The sequence below is a fragment of the Anticarsia gemmatalis genome, chromosome 7 (genome assembly GCF_050436995.1).
Source record: "Anticarsia gemmatalis isolate Benzon Research Colony breed Stoneville strain chromosome 7, ilAntGemm2 primary, whole genome shotgun sequence".
In the NCBI taxonomy this organism is placed as follows: Eukaryota; Metazoa; Arthropoda; class Insecta; order Lepidoptera; family Erebidae; genus Anticarsia; species Anticarsia gemmatalis.
Genome location: NC_134751.1, coordinates 6,122,442 through 6,134,536, shown reverse-complemented (window position 1 = coordinate 6,134,536; position 12,095 = coordinate 6,122,442).

Genomic DNA, 12,095 nt, shown 5'->3' with positions numbered 1-12,095 from the left:
CGCTTCAATGATATCTCTATAATGGCAGTCGCCGCGTGCTCCACGACAAAAATACACATAAAAAGCTAAACAGTAGTTTAAAAAAGTAAAAAGTGAGGTAAATAATCTGGGCGCGTTTTTTGTTAAGTGAACTAACAATAATGTTTTGGGTGGGGTGGCACAAGTACAGCACGCGAGCGCTCTAACATCTGCAACTGCTCTGCTCCACAACTCGGATTATTACGGGGACGCTATAAATTAGGTGTGAATGTGTTATATTAATATGCAAACAGATATTTTTTGAAACTAATACTGCATTTTCATTAAACGTTTAATACGATTTAGAACATATCAACAAACATTACCTTTACCTAAGTAGTACCTAATTAATGTTATTTTTGTTAAGTGATAATTACTGATAACTAATAATTATTAAATAGGATTTGAGAAAATTTAGTGCTTACTGTTAACTTCATCTAATTTCAAAATATATTTAAATGTCAATAATAGAGAAAAAGAATTAACGAACAAATCTATGACAAAGACCTATTTTACATTATTGAATTCCTTTCATTTGGATATATTTGAATCCAGTTAATACATGACTGCCAATGAATTGGAACAGTTGCCTAACTAATAACGGAAATTCCCAGCGAATTGTTGAAAACAGCTTCTGGTGGTGAATGTAATTTAAATAGTTTTTTGGATTTGATCACAATCGCTTTGATCGTGGTCAGATTTACAATAGCGACGGTAGGGCGAAGGGAGGCAAATCTTGCAAAACGTTGGCCGCGCTGACCGCCCGGCGAGATGTCAATCACATTCCTACATTTGAATAAGAACATTGTGCCGTTTCCATATTTCGTTGAGATATCACGATAACAGGATTTCATTATTAAGAAGTCAACGAACTGAAAGTTGCATTTTTTGGAAGAATTAAGATATTTGTATTACAGTTTATTCCGGGAGCAATCATCTGGAATCAGGACTAACGGTCGTGCTTTTGTAATGAATTTGTTAGAGCCCACATCACACAATATGTAAATGTTATGCTGCGCCCTTTTTTGGGAAATAACGATAATTTACCGTTCAGTAGATATGTGACATTTGATAAGATCTTTATTTTATTTGTTCATATACCGCTATGTAGAAGTAGAGGAGAAATAAGTGCCTATATAAATAGTACTGTGGGAAAGTAAACCAGTTGTTATAGCCGGAGACATTGTGAACAATATTTCAGACAATAGTCATATCGACTGTGCTTTAAGAAATATATGGGTATGTAAGTATACAAATAATATTGGCACTCATCAAGACACAAATCATTTTACGTAGATAGATTTTATCAGCACATAATTGTGTGTTGTGTGTGATTGATTATGTACACAGTCAGTACCAATGATATATGATTCGGATTCAAAACGTGTTGAGCTATCCATTTGGTAAATGACAACTAATTCCTTATTTATAAGCAGTAGCGTACAAGTTTAATTGGTACCTTAGTAAGATTTATAACGATAGCAATTAAAAGTTTTACTTTATAAATTATGATTGGCGGAGTGCTCCCTCACCGCGTAATATTTAGCGAGGAGAGCGACGCGGCGCAGAGCCTGTCCCCGTCGGTCGGGGTTGCAATTATGGCTTGTTTTTCATCGTAGCCCCCAAGCACTCCGCTACCGCTGCTGAAAAAAGAAACCAATTTTGCACGCTCATTAATTATTTAAATCTCATTAAACAACCGCAAGTTTCCCTCTCTTGTTTTGTAATTTTGTGACGCTATTTTCCATCTACATTACCTAATTTAAGCCGTTGGACACTGAGGAAATTTATTCTGTGTAACTGACAAAACTCGTGGTGGATGCAAACTGTGATTAAATTAACTGTTAACATTTTGAATTGGATTGGAATTTGAAAGTCGTGGTACTTTTTTTTCTCTAATGAAATAACGAAAAGCAGCAAACGTTTGTAGACATTTGAGAAGACTAAAGGTGGAAGGAACAAATGACAAGTCGAAAGGAACCATCGTATAAATCCATTTACAAGCTTCAAAGCTATTTAGTAAAACAGGAAATTATACAGCGTTGTTGTACCTACGTACAGAGTGTTTGTGTATTCGTGTCGGCGGTGGCTTCCTATTAGATAATAAAGTCTGCCAGGACTGTCTTGTTTCTGGAGAATTTTTGAGAATTAGGAAATTAAACTGTGCGGTGGCACATGAAAGGTGCGGAAGCGCGGTGTCGGGCGGTTGTGCGCTCAATTCAGACGACTGCCGCTGACGCCCGTGCTCCTCGCGCGTCACAATGTACCCCATAACCGAATTAATTATGTTTTTAAACGATTTTCCACAAGCGACTTATTTATTTCAAATTCAATACTTTCATCAAAGGAGGCCTTACCTTCTTTGATTACGTTTTCAGAATGTAGGAGAGGTAAATTGTGAGATGAAAATCAAAAATATTTAAGCACCAGTTAATTTAAGGTATTTAAAGTTTCATTTTAGTTGACTACTCTATACCTAGAACATGGGAAAAAGACGTTGTTGCCGTAACGCTCGGAGTATCAACGGGTATCAATTTATACTATTCATGCGAATTACTTGCCAGTGATACCACACGCATCTTCAACAGGTTCCGAAGGTTAAAACATACATTCTTTCTATAGGCAATGATGTACACTATCACATATTGGTATGCAACAGTGGGATCATGACTGGACGGGACTGGTCAGTCGCGATCTTTAAATGCATAAAATGGTGTTTATTATAATATCTTTTCTTGTTGATCGAATGAGTGTCGAGGTGGGTGGGAGGCGCTGGCCCCTCGCCCTGGGGGACGGGGCGGGTGTGGAGATCACTCGCCCGTGCTTTAATTGCTTTTCACTTAGCAACCGCTCATGAACAGAGAAGGCTCGCGAAAATGAAGAAAAAAATCATTACATCAACATCTTTTAGAGATTGGCCAGATTTAGGACGTTCAGAAAGACAGCGACCTTCTTATATAACGCTTTCCTCTTTCTTGTTTTTCCAGCGCGCCTCATTTCCGGAAGGGGGTCGCGAGGCGGTGCGGGCGCGGGTGGCGAGGGGCCTAAGTAATTTCGCTTAAGAACTCTAAACGTAATTAGTGTAGGGCGTGCAAAGGGAAGGGCTTGAAACTTGGAGAGGGTTGCGTCCCGCGCCTCGCCGCCTCCGCGCGCCGCCTGAATATTTGATCGCGCTCGTCTCGCGATAATATTTGCCGGAGGAGCTTTTCCGTAAACACGGCCACATTTCCCCACCTAGGTACTTATACTTTCCTTCATTCCGCTTTCAAAGCTGTCGCGCGCTTTTAATTGGAGCCGGTGTTATTTATAAGTAGACTTGTGATAGAATTAAAATCGCTCGCTACGTCGCTCTCGAAAACCTATACACAGAAAATGTTTTAATATTAAGTTTTTTGACGAGTTATTTTTCCTTTCAAGAAAATCCTCTTTATAGGACTTCAAACAAATTTACAGCCTCTTCGTAAGCTCATATAACTGATAGGTATTCAGTGGGTTTATATTACATGTTTTAATTTTATTTATTGCTCCATTGATTCTTCGCAAAATACGAGTTCTTATACAACAGGTAATGTACTTATAATGTAGATGTCTTCAGTATAGATACGTTCGTAAGGCTATTGAGGTATTCAGTAGTCATTATGGGTAAGTACTTATTATGTTTATAAATATCTTGTCACAAGCAATAGAATTGGATACTTTGATACTGTTTAGAATGTTCAGTCGCGTTAAACATTGTGAAACAAAGAAGACATTTTACAATCTTTCTTTTACGAGAGTGCCAAATGAGAATTGTCAGAAAGGGCATTTGTTACATTTAAGAAATGTTATTAAAGTAACGGGGCATCATCTCAGAATTTAAATTTAATGTTGATATAAAGACCTTATTATTATCGTACTAGGATAAAACTGAGCAACGAATTGAGTATTCATTTGATAGCTTCAAGCAAGAGCAATAATTTACAAATTCAAAGGGCCTATGAAACAAGAGAGGGAATTAGAATTTGTAATTAGTACAAAGCGAGGCAACCGTGCCGACGCGGCTACTCCTACAACATTTGATTAGCAATTATGGTAATTTGACTTAGAGCAGGGTAAGATTTCTCCTAATTTGTTAGTTAAATTATTATCACGACTGTTAGGACATGAAAATATTCCTTCGATTAGAATATCATTAAATTGCCCTAATTACATACATTATAAGTCATTGGACGTACTTATGATATTCAATTAATATTTAATATTTTCATGGAATAAGTAGTCAAATTACGATAAGTAATTACAACAAGATTGTACCACCTACCACCAATAACGCTACCCTGTTGCATGGTGATTTGTAGAATTAGTATATCCAAATAATATGACCACAAATGTGACAACCTTATTCGACAGTGTGCTTAATATTGTCCGGACAGTCTTGCACCACGGAACGTCAGTAATGAAATGCAGCATATAAAGATACAAAGTCGGATTATTGTTGAAGAATATTAATGTTTTAATCGTCATGTTTAATGTGTCGTGAGACAATAATAAAATGTCGCGCCAGTGTCGGCGACACCGGTCCGGAGCGTGGAGCGAGGCACACAGTGTCGCGGCTCGACTCCCGCACTCCGCGGTGCAATTTAATTATCAGTGCCGGCTCCCGCGCTTTACCCTTTTGTATCTTAACCCCCGGATGAAAAAAATACTCACCCATAAAATAGAGGACGGGTACGAAAAAGGAGCGTATGCAAATTCAGGATAAAATATAGCCCGTAAATGCCACCGTTTCTAAAAGAATATTAGAGACGTTTTTCAGTGGGTGGTTGGGGGTGCTACTTTATACTTTGTCTCCTCGCGCTAAGTACTGCAGCTACGGGTGTCCGCGAGACGGAATTCGCCTTAATTTGCGACTGTTGTTCTGTAATAAATCAACGAGTATACGCACCCTCTACACGTGTATTGCTTTTAAAGATAACGATTAGGTATCTTTACAAACATTGTGTCTGTTCGATGTCTCGGTGGTTATATGTATTACACTCGTATCACTTACCCACTGCACAGCACTATTCATTGATGCATGTTATAATGATCACTTTAACACAACAGCACGCAACGCATTTTACCATTGTTTCATCGTTTAATTTATTGTACATAGAGTTATGCAATTTTGAAAACTAACATCAGGTGTTGTGGGCTTGATGATATACTCACTTCACAGCGTACTTGTAAAAAGGAATTACTTACCTTCGATATTTCATAACTAATTAATGCTTATGACATATTTATCATTTAAAAAGCGTTTTTGAATTTGTCACTTTAATAACACGTATCTAGTTAATTCAAAAAATGAACATATGTAAGTAATTGTGAATTTATAGTGAGTTTAGTGGGGATTAATTAAGTAGGGTGGGTGGGAGCAATCAGTACGTGTACGGTGAGTTGGACATTTTTTATTCGAGACGTAATGAGGGGTCACCTGAAGAGGAATGAGTTAATAGGCGTTTTAATTATTGAGGACGCGGCCGGCCGCCCCGCGGACCTTCCAGCCGAACAACTACGAGAAAGAGACAACATCAAATATTTAGCGCGTAATGCCGGTCGCTCTCTCGCTTGTAATTAAAGCGTTCTTTCCTTTTTTCAGCGGCCTGATACAATATTCAGCATGAGAAAGAAGCGCTCCGGTGGCGGGGTGGCGCCTCCATTGTATTCGCTAAGGAAGATAAATTAAAAAATATAATTACAAGGCGGCCGCCATAATTCTCGGCAGGCGGGTTGTGGGGAGGCGGGCGGCGCGCGGGACGGGAATAGTGGAGGAGCGGGCGCTCCCGGAGGAGGCTTCTTAAATATTTGGGGATAGCGCGTACCTACGCATTACGTAAATTAATGACACGGATTCGAGGAAGGATGGCGCCGCCCGCGCCCGCGCCCGCGCCCGCTCCCGTCACCGCTGTTTGTTTTGTTTTAATGTGCGTTGTTAACGACGTTATTAGACGCGAATTATAATTCGAGACCCGCTCAGCGCCGAGTGGCCACGCCCGCCCAGATTGATTGGACTAATGACTTTCTTTTATTCTTATAATTGCACAAATCCGACTTCACGGTGTTCCGCTGATTCCTCCAATTTCCAACTTTGATGAAATATAATAGTCATTCATTTGCGGAAATAGGCAGTTATGAAGAGAATATTTCGATGTTTTTTATCTCTCGTGATTTATAAAACTTAAGTTGATCAGGTTGCGCACTCATTATATTTAATAAACCGTAAAGCCTTAAATGTCTCGTAGACATTAATATTAATGTAATATTTAAAATAAAATATATTATTTGGGTAGTTTAGTGAGCATTAAGAACGCGATGTGACAATTTTCCGCGATATAAGTAAACAGGAAGACGTAGAGCGTGTGTGTGTGTGTGTGTGAGCGGTCATGTGGTCGTGTGAGCGCGCATGCCCGCACATAGGCTCAACAAGTGTCCCCATGTGCACACGAGCTCACTCGCACCTACTCGCCGCCCGTCAGCCTCGGACGTCTGTCTGACCGACTTACACCGCACTAATGGCTGACGTGTGGGAATAACTTACCCCCCCAACATATCACTATTAAATTATCTTAAAAGTCCTTCTTTCTCTTGTAGTTTTTGTTTTATTGACCTGATTCACAAAATCTCTTTGAACCTTCTGTATAGAATTAACTAATTCTTTGAATCGTCGAGTAAATTCACAATTTCAGTCAAATATTCACATTAAGAGAAGTTATCAATTAAGCATATTCACTGTTTATTTGGAATATAGAGCCAAGGGAGTGCTGCTTGTAGGAAGTTCTTCTCTAATTCTGGATTAGTATATCACGACTTTCTTTAGGAGATGTAGGTAATTATTAATGAAATGTAAGTACTTGGACAATTTTGAACCCTGACCGAAGGGGCGCTACACAAATGCATAATCATTCGTATTATGTTTCTAATAGTACTCATTAAAGACTTAAAGTACACTTAAAACATGAAATTCAACTTAAAATTCATTACTAAACATAATCATTCGTACAATTTTATACAAAAAATTCAATATCAAAGAATTAAAAATACTGTGAAGTAACAAACGAAATTTTAAATTCCTATAAATTAACTTCGATATAAAAAAAATACTCCTATTTTTCTTTATTGTTTCTAACCAGAAATAAGATTTAAAAGACATCGTTGTATTGATTCATAAAACACGGTATGCAAATGTAGAGATATTAATACTGTGCCTGTAACGCTCCGTTCTGTTCTAACCCCACTCACCCCAGATGATATTAGCATAAAGAAAAACGATAACCAAGATTAAAATAACATATCACCAAACGAACGATTTAATGTTCGTATTCGTGAAGTTATTCTTTTTAGCCAAGACGTATTACCTGTAATTAAGATTTGTATGATTAGGAGTGGTGTTAATCAGTTGCCTGTAGCACTTAGCATCGACAGAAGAGAGTTCTGCACACAATTTACATTTCGAAGAATGATAATAAAGATATTAATTAGTTAGTAATTTAAAATTACATTGTTATCTATCGCTCAATATAATGTAAAGTTTGTAGGTACGCTCCTTAAAAATGAAATAATTATTAGTTTAAAATATCTGTCTGTATCAATTGGTAAGTGAAAACCGTGACAGAATACGATATAATACTCCATCTATAAGTATTCGATGAACGCCGTAGTTCGAAGGACCCTCAAAAGAAAACTTATTAATTTTCGTCATTATGAATTCCGCGAACGAAACTCGAACGTCTAATTTCAACCCTAACTTATCAAGACGCGAATAAAAAAGTTCACCCCCCGGCGCACCCCACGCTCACCCCCTTGTTTAAAACGCCGGCGAAAAAAGAAGCACATAAAAATGCATGAGGCCTTCCTCGTTATAAGGAAAGGGTAGCGCCCCCCCATCCCCCACCGGCGGGAGGTAGCTGTAAAAATCGTCTCTAATTTAAATTTGGGAAGTTTCGCGTAGCGCGAGGCAACGTTGATGTCTTGATAAATGTAGGGGAATTCCACTAATTTCACGTCTTCAGCACTGGCAACTTTTAATTGGGAGAGCATAAATCGCGCCGCGCAGAGTAATGGTACGCGCATTAATATCATCTCGCGACAAAAAGCCGCCCGGGACCAGGTACATTTAGATAATCATCGCTCATTGTTTCCGGCATCTCGCGACGAGAGATAACACCTCCCGCGACGCGTCTCCGCGCTCGACCTGTACCTACATATACATCAGACGGCGTACACACACAATTAATACGATTATGTCTTCATCACACCTCTGAATGTGTGTCCATTGACTAAATGCGCAGTAAAAGCTGATAATAATTCCACTGTTACAACGTAGTTAGCAATAAACTACCACAGTATAGGTATATTATAATGTGCGCCAGGTTTATTTGATATTCATGTCGGAAGATTTTTTACGAACAACACACATAAAATTAAAATATTTTTCAGTAATTTGATCAAACTAAGTCCTCTGGTCAAGATTATTGTCTAACGTCGTTATTCGTATGTGACGCCTACATGTCTGTCGGATATTGAGCAATCTCTTTCACATCAACATGTGCCGAAAGGATGCGAACAGTTACCTTGGCAATGCTATTTATGATACCATTTATAAACTTTCAAAACATAATATTTTGGTAAGACACTATACAAATTGTTACTACTACAGTTTAAAACAAATTGATCCGAAGTCAAATTAATCTGCCTTTGTATGCTCTGAATCATATGAATGTATGTAGGCGTAGGGTAGGTCAAAGTACTCGCAATGTAATAAGATGCAAAGTGCTGTGTACCTTGAAATGATCAGTGGACTAAAGCGGACTTGAAGCTGTCCACGTTAATATTACTTACCTGTTCATTAGATATAAGATATTACACATTAATGAAGTAAACTTTTTTGAAACAATCATACCACATATGCTACGAAAGTGCTACGACCTAGCGCTACGAACTACTACGGAGACGGTGACTTAATTAACTCATAACACACAAATTATAATTGCTCAGAGTTTTAAAGCATTTATTGTTGTAGAATACCGTAAATGATTTACATGTACAGAGTAAGCGCGTTCTTTCACCTGTCAGTATTTATTTCAAAACATTCATTGTACATATTATTTGTTAGTGTCCGGACCTTATACCACTCCAAGAAATATTTTAGCGAACAAAAGAATATTTTCTTAGGCAAAACTTTTCACTCGAAGTAATTAAAACAGAAGCCAAGTTTGTTTTGAGTGAACAATTATGGAATACGCGTGGTGAGTATCGCGTTTTCTTCTTCCTCATTAAATCGGGACAAAGCAAGCGTTGGCAAACTTCGACGGGTGTAATGTTATTCATTTGGGAAAGTCAAAGGTTGTATTTACAAAAAAAAATAAGTCGCCGGAGAGCGGACGGTGGCATTTTTTCCATTCGGCGCGTTCCATTAGCGTGCCTTTGTTTGGCGGGAGCGCGCAAATTAATTTAGCTCTCCCGCCATTTCCTCGCGCCGCCCCCGCGCTCCGTGCTCTCCCCTGCCGCGCCCTTTTTTGTCTACGCCTTGCTCGACGTATCGTTTTCTTCTTTATGGCTCATTAGGTAGCATTGTCGCCATTGTTTTTTTTTGCCTAACCCACAAGATCTAATTATTATGATCAGCAAATCTCATAGATCAATAATATACTTATTGGGTTAGTGAGGTCGTGCTGGAACACAGCTTACTCAATCGAATATTTGAAATAATTTTTTGCCTTATTTTGTTACAAATGTATTTTTCGTAAGAAAAATAATTAATTTAAAGGAAATCAGAGATTTTGTATCCAAGTCATCGCATTAGAGTGTAGTCAGTGTGACTTACTTAATATTTAGTTAAAATTTGGAGACATTTGCATGTAACAGGAAATGTATTAAAAGTGGTCAAGAATTGTGGTAAGGTTTACATAATCAATTCAGCCGTTATAACATAAAACCGCACAAATGCGTTCAAAAGAGTTAAACGAGCTCTTTAAAATCAAAGAAATAAATTTTACTTTTATCTTTAATAAACCAATTAGGTGTACCGTATACATTATTATACATTTTATAGCAAGGGGTGAATACTTATAACTTAATGGTCTTAAAGTTCCAAGTGTTTTGCGTTTCCACGAAAATGTAAGTAAGACACGGCATAATCACGCTCGTAATATTGTAAAGAGGAAAAACTTGTATGTCTGTGAGTAATTTACACAAAAAGGCTTTATCACATGAAACATTTACCAGTTGAATGTTTCGTATTATTAGTGTACCAGTTACATTCAGTAATTCGGTGACGAACATGAGGTAGAGTAAGTATAACATGATTAACTTAATTAATGCATTGTTGGTAGAGTTTTAAAATGATTATTTTTCAGATAACGAGATATCATTACTGAATGCTGTGTTACTTATGTTTATAAAATTTGATATGATAATAAATATAGTTAAGAATCGAACTTATTACAACGTACAAGCGCCATAACAGGTGAAGCTACAGCCCCTCTAGTATGAAACGTACAAACGATTGTTGTACCAACGACTATTCGAACTTATAATTCGATAGGGATCCTTTTGTAATTCTTTCTTAGGCGTTAAATATTTAATGCAAACTTTTTGAGATATGAACCAATTAAAACTGAAATATTGCATCTTTTGTATTTTGATAGAGAAGGAAGACCTTGTAATCCTCAATGCGGATAATACGATCGATATCAATAGTTTCACGATGTGAAACATAGAGCGTCAGACCTCTCAATTTCTTAATGTCTCAAACTCCAGAGGGTAACCTCTAACGAGTCCGAGGTTATACTATTAATAAGATAAATAGACTCACCAAGATAGAGTAGAGGTGAGAGTAGTTGCGCGGGCGCTGGCTCGTGGTGTGGGACGCGCGCTCTGTGCCACAAAAACGCGTGGACTGAGCGCTCGCACTCGGCGGCCGTGACCCACAGTTACCCACAGTTTTTTGAGTCGCGCGTGCCCTCGCCGCCACCGCTCTCCCGCGCGCCGGCTAAACAACCCTTGCGTATTCATAAACCTACACGTCATACGAACAACTTTACTCGCTCTACTATAGATTATTATTAGCCCACCGCTTTATAACGCGTTAGCTTAAGTAACATTTGTTGCTACAACAATACATTTAACGTTAAAAGGATTGGAGATGCTAAGATATCGTCATCTTTTGTTTTAAAGAATCGTCTCTATCGACTTAATTAAATTTTTCCCAATACCAAATGACAAAAGGGCCACGAAATAGAAGTCATACTCGTTCAAAAAGAAGCTCTTTGTCCTGCGTTAATTAAATTCTCAGCCTCTACAGTGCGTCATTAGAAAAAAATAAAGAATTTTTATCTCGCGCTTTAAGTTGGCGGACTGAAAATTTATAATTAATTACTCGACAGACACATTTTAAATTCTTAATTAAGCAATCCGTACTTTCTCCCGCCTATAAATTAGATCGAGCCGTTTCCATAGAGACTACTCATCCTTTAAAGCGGGCCGGGGGGAGGGAGGGGGCTTTACAAAAAATATAACTTAGGGTGAGTAAAAAACCGTGGGGTGACTCAGCCGGCCGCTGCACCCCACGACGAGAAATCTACGATCAATATTAACTCTTTTTTTCAACGGGGAAACGCTGAATTTTTAAGTCGCTTTAAGTCGCGACGCAATGTTGAGAAAATTATGCGCGTGTTGAATGTATCGGGCACGCTCTACGCCGGCTCTCCGCAGTCTCCGGCGCGGCACCGAGTACCGCGCGGCTCATATCTGAACAGAACACACTATAAATCAATGTCCGCGAATTCAAGTCGCGATTGTGCATTTGTCAAGGTCGAACAACACATGTGGCTGACGTCGATCACAATCGATTGTCCACATACTGTTGTTTGCTCTATTTGATTTTGCAGAAATTATCATGTTATTACTATTTTTATTGTGGCGATTTCCGTGACATAATAAACAAATATATACGATCTATAATTATGTTTTAATTTGGATCAATTAGTACTCAGTGTCCATTGTTTGTATGATTGTAAAAGACTGTAAACAATGTTGATCTGTAATGTCTTTATTTA